Here is a 6000-nt window from a genome sequence, read left to right as displayed (position 1 = left end):
ATTTTTCAACAGTAACTGTTAAAATCTTTGAATAAGCCGCCTTACACATCAAACATTTGAAGGTAACATTTAGTACTATGGTTACTGAACATGGACACTGCTCTTCCCAAAAGAGATTAATTAAATAATTAGTAATAAAAATATAATACAAAAAAGATCAGCTCCTGGTAGCATTTCCCCACAGGAGTATTTCCCAACAGTTCTGCCTCCTTTTCGACTGTCCAAGCCGTTTAAACAGCAGATAACTCCGTAATCACACAGATCCAAGAAAGTCAATAATGAGAAAAGGGACAGAAAATGAGAGGAAAGGGAAATGAAGGGGCAGAAAATTTTTATTTTTAAAATATTTCTTTCAATGTTTTTTCACAATGTGCTTTTAACAATCTAAAAAATAAACTAACCTGAGGAAAAGTAGATGCAACTAAAAGATAAAACAACCCTGTATTTAAAACTGAGGATAACCTGGACAACCAGCTACTTATTAAACCGTAACAAGTATTTAGCTGTTTGAGAGGACAACAGGAATTGAAATTATTATTTCACTGCGAGAGGCTTGAGAGGAATATTTATCAGTCATTAATTATTCTTTTCTCTTTGGTCTGATGCAAGACGGTTTTGCTATAGCTCACTTTATTACATTATATCTTTCAATCACACACGTAGGATTTGAATAAGCGCTTTGTGTTTTTAACCAAAATGAAAGGCGCTATATAAATAAATAAAGTTTGAGTTTGAGTTTGAGCTGACATTTCCCTTTTAAATTAGGTCGATATCTTAAACAAGTCTCTAATGTTTAAATATGTTTCAGAACTAGTCCACACTTTTTTATTTTGCTAAGCCTTTGAAACTGGCTTAGCAATGGCTATTATGTCCCACATTAGTTCTGGCTTCGTGGCAATGCTTGATGTCCACCTCCTTAGTACAAACTCAGTTTCATTTTTACTGACTTTTTCTTATTTTGTTACACAATAATTCCACAATAAACCTGAAACTGTAGAAAAAACCTCAGTTCCAAATGGGAAATGTTGTCATTTTTTCATGCAAAAATTGAAATTAAACAGATTTGACAGTTTTAAGGTTTCATAACAAAGATCTAAAGTATAAATCCCAAAATAAAGCAAGGATGTGTTCTAATGTAAAATGTTTTTGAAAAAGGTGCGCCTTCCAACGATATGTTCTAATGTTTATTACTATAATGTGTCATAACACTTGTTATGTTTGTTTTAAACCAGAAATTCCAAAGCTAACAACCTTTTTGTTGAATTTTGGATTGGATTGAAAATGGTTTATTTCAAGCAATCAAAACAGAAATTATACTAAAAATAAGACAAACAACCGAAATTTGAATCTATACAAAGATACATCAAACGTTGGATAATTAGCCATAAAAATGGATTGAAAATTACATTCAAATACACTAAAAGTTTAATTGTTCCTCTTAAATATAATTACACATGTTTGCTCTTTTGCATTCATGACACAATCAAACTCTTAACTAATAAAATTGTCAAATAGGAGTTAGTTGATTGCCTGAAATGGGGGTGGGAGGAATCCCACCTCGGTTATGAAAACTTTACTTATAGCGGGTCAGACCCATACGTCATTGTACACAACCTTTGAAAAAGACATAGGTGAGTGCAAAGTCGATTAAAGCTTAAAATCTGAACATTTTTTTATTAATTTAATGGACAAATATTTGTTGCTAAATAAACATGAACAAATACAACATTTCAGATTTTGATGAACAAATATGATCATACTTTTATGCACAAGTCTTTGAAACAGTTGCTGCAAGGAAACAGTTCCTGTAACTGTCAATAAGACTTTTGCACCTTTGCAGGGTTTGTCCTTTTCTTTGAGAACAAACTGCTCCCATTGTGTCAAGTTTAAAAGGTGTCTTCTTCAGACTGCATGTCTCCAATACTTTCACGGATGTTCAGCAGGATTTAGATCAGAGCTCATTGAAGAACTCTTCAGAATAGTTCAACCGGTCATTCTTGAGTGTTTTTTTTTGTGTTTTTCCAGTCGGAAGACCCATGACCTGCAACAGAGATCAAACTTTTTCACCCTAGACAGCACATTTGGCTCCAAAATGTCTTGATAGTCTTTCGATTTGACTGCACAGAATCCCTGTGCAAGTAGCAGTAAATCAGCCCCAGACCATAGCCAGCCACTTCCATTTTTTATCACGGAAAAGTGTTGTTTTCATTTTTGCATTGAAGAGCAGGTATGTTGCCAAAAAGCTCCAGTTCAGTCTCATGTAAAAGACATTCTCCCAAAAGCCTTGTGGCATAACAATATGTCAAACTCCAGGATTTTTTTTTTTTTTTTAACTGTGATTTCCTCCTTGGTTGTCCATAAAGTTCACTTTGGCTCAAACATTGACTGATATTGTCTTAACTGTGATGCACTTTGACCTTGGAGTTGTCTTTTAACTAAAGTCTCTGGAGACTGTTCAGGGACTCTGCAGTCATCAAATTTCTTTTTGTGGCCACGTTCAGGAAGGTTTATAACAGTCCTGTTGACCATAAACTTCTGAAAACAAGCAGAATTGTAGCTAGAGGAACACCAAAGGTCTCCCAGTGTTTACTTTAAATATCCTGCTCTATTATTATGTCCCACATTAGTTCTGGACTGTAAGGACCATATTGTTTTCCTAATTCTTCTTGCACCTTTGAGAGAAGATTTTGCCCCCAAATGTTCAAAAACGCACCAAAATTGGCACGTTGCTAGTATTCTGTAAAAAGGAACTTTGGGGAAGTGAACCACTCTCCCCCCAAAAAAATTATGACAACACAGCAAGAGAAACCATCAAAAAACTGAATGAGGCCAAAATCACTTATGGGGTTCAAAGAAAAAAAAAAAGAAAAAGAAAAAGAAATGTCATTTGTAGGTTCTTCATAGTAGCCACCTTTTGCTTTGATTACTGCTTTGCACACTCTTGGCATTCTCTTGATGACCTTCAAGAGGTAGTCAGCTGAAATGGTCTTCCAACAGTCTTGAAGGAGTTCCCAGAGATGCTTAGCACTTGTTGGCCCTTTTGCCTTCACTCTGTGGTCCAGCTCAACCCAAACCATCATGATTGGGTTCAGGTCCGGTGACTGTGGAGGCTAGATCATCTGGCGCAGCACCCCATCCCTCTCCTTCTTGGTTAAATAGCTCTTACACAGCCTAGAGGTGTGTTTGGGGTCATTGTCCTGATGAAAAATAAATGATGGTCCAGCTAAACGCAAACCGGATGGAATAGCATGCCGTTGCAAGATGCTGTTGTAGCCATGCTGGTTCAGTGTGCCTTCAATTTTGAATGAATCCCCAACAGTATCACCAGCAAAGCCCCCCCACACCATCACACCTCCTCCTCCATGCTACACGGTGGGAACCAGGCATGTAGAGTCCATCTGTTCACCTTCTGCGTCGCACAAAGACACGGTGGTTGGAACAAAAAATCTCCAATTTGGACTCATCAGACCAAAGCACAGATTTCCACTGGTCTAATGTCCATTCCTTGTGTTGTTTAGCTCAAACAAGTCTCTTCCGCTTGTTGCCTTTCTTCAGCAGTGGTTTCCTAGCAGATATTCTAGCATGAAGGCCTGATTCACACAGTCTCCTTTGAACAGTTGTTGTAGATGTGTCTGCTGCTAGAACTCTGTGTGCCGTTGACCTGTTCTCTAATCTGAGCTGCTGTTAACCTGCTATTTCTGAGGCTGGTGACTCGGATGAATTTATCCTCCGCAGCAGAGGTGACTCTTGGTCTTCCTTTCCTGGGGCGGTCCACATGTGAGCCAGCACTTGGGGACACTTTCAAAGTTTTCCCAATTTTTCGGACTGACTGACCTTCATTTCTTAAAGTAATGATGAAGTTTTTCGTGCTGCTTTTTTCTTGCCATAATACAAATTCTAACAGTCTACTCAGTAGGACTATCAGCTGTGTATCCACCTGCCTTCTGCACAGAACAACTGATGGTCCCAACCCCATTTATAAGGCAAGAAATCACACTTATTAAACCTGTGAAGTGAAAAACATTTCAGGTGACTACCTCTTGAATCTCATCAAGAGAATGCCAAGAGTGTGCAAAGCAGTAATCAAAGCAAAAGGTGGCTACTATGAAGAATCTAAAATATGACATATTTTCAGTTGTTTCACACTTTTTTTATTGTGTATATAATTCCACATGTGTTAATTCACAGCTTTCATGCCTTCAGTGTGACTATACAATTTTCCTAGTCATGAAAATTAAGAAAATTCTTTGAATGAGAAGGTGTGTCCAAACTTTTTGTCTGTACTGTATGTTGGTTTTAAAGTTTGAAGATTTTGAACAGCGTTAGTGTAACAAGCTCACAAATGTGGCGCTCCTTTTTCCCCCCGCACATTTTTTACCTTAGTTTTTCGAAAATTGAATGCATAAATCGATGGCTGAAGCGATAAGACACAGGATATGACTACATAGGAATGTGGAGGTGGCTAAAAAAAAACCTGTATTGCCAAGGAAATACAAAAGTGCAGATTCTTCCAAAAATTACATTGACCTGGTCGTCACCCCCAGGCGACGAAAGCATAAAATGGTTCTTCTTCTTACTGCCTTTTACGCCTTGAGACGCTTAGGGCAGCAACGAAATCTTTCCACTTCTGACGGTCGCGGGCCAGGGTGATGATGGTTCCCCAGGTGTGTCCAAATTCCTTCAGCTCGGTTTCTACTGTTCGGCGCCAGGTGATCTTCGGCCGTCCTTTTTTTCTTTTTCCATCTGGTGTCCAATGTAGTGCTGTCTTTATTATTGTGTGGTTTTCACTCCTGAGTACATGTCCTATCCATGTCCAGCGTCTTTTGAGGATAATTGATGACATGTCTTCTTGATTGCTGCGGAGGAATAGATCTTCATTGGAGATCTTTTGGGGCCAGAAAATTCTTAATATCCTCCTTAAATTTTTGGTGTGGAAGGTCGAAAGTTTGGTCAAGTCCTGCTGTGTCATTCTCCAGCACTCTGCTCCATACAGTAATACTGACAGAACACAGCTGCTGTAGAGCTTCAGTTTTGTCTTAGTGCTGTACTGTGATGTCTTCCAAATATTGTTCATGCTTATGAATGCAACCCTGGCTTTATTAATCCTGTTCTGTATGTCCTTATTACTTCCACCTTCTGATGTGATGATGCTATCCAAGTAAGTAAAGCTTTCAGTAAATGGTAAATTCTGATCATTGACCTTGATGGGGGGCTATGACGTAGTATTCAAGGTCAAAATCGCTGACTTGCTTTGGTTGATTTTAAGACCAACCTGGGATCCAAATCGGCTTAGCCGGTCAGTCTTGTCTTGCATATGTCGGTGAATATGAGAGATCAGTGCCAGATCGTCAGCAAAGTCGAGATCCTCGAGGGTGGAGAAGAGTGTCCATCTGATGCCAGTTGGTCCTGCTTCAGTCGTGCGCCTCATCACCCAGTCTATCACTACGTTGAAGAGGAGAGCTGACATCACACATCCTTGACGAACTCCAGTTTTCACTTCAAACCAGATGTCACTTCCTCCCACACAGCATCTATAGTTGTTATAGAAGCTTCTTATCAGTTTTAGGAATGTGGAGGTGGCTAAAAAAAAACCTGTATTGCCAAGGAAATACAAAAGTGCAGATTCTTCCAAAAATTACATTGACCTGGTCGTCACCCCCAGGCGACGAAAGCATAAAATGGTTGTAATGGAGATAAAACCGAACCAGGGCAGAGGGCGAGAGTGCCTGTGGGCCATACAACACAGCTCAAGGCTGTAACTTTCTTTCTAAGCTCCCTAAACTCTTCTTCTCTCTGTGTGGTACAAACTGATACTAACATCAAGTGACTAACAGCCTTTAAATAGGCAAACTGACTTGTAACACGTTTGAGGAAACTTTTGACTTTAATTAAAAAAACATAACTCGATGTAAAAAAAAATCGTCATGTCATGTAGGTCTACACAATAAATCGCAAATTTATCTTTATCGCGATTTTAAGATGGCCAATATGCAGCAAAAG

This window comes from Oryzias latipes, chromosome 21 (assembly GCF_002234675.1).
Source record: "Oryzias latipes chromosome 21, ASM223467v1".
In the NCBI taxonomy this organism is placed as follows: domain Eukaryota; kingdom Metazoa; phylum Chordata; class Actinopteri; order Beloniformes; family Adrianichthyidae; genus Oryzias; species Oryzias latipes.
Note: the sequence above shows the minus strand (reverse complement) of the source record.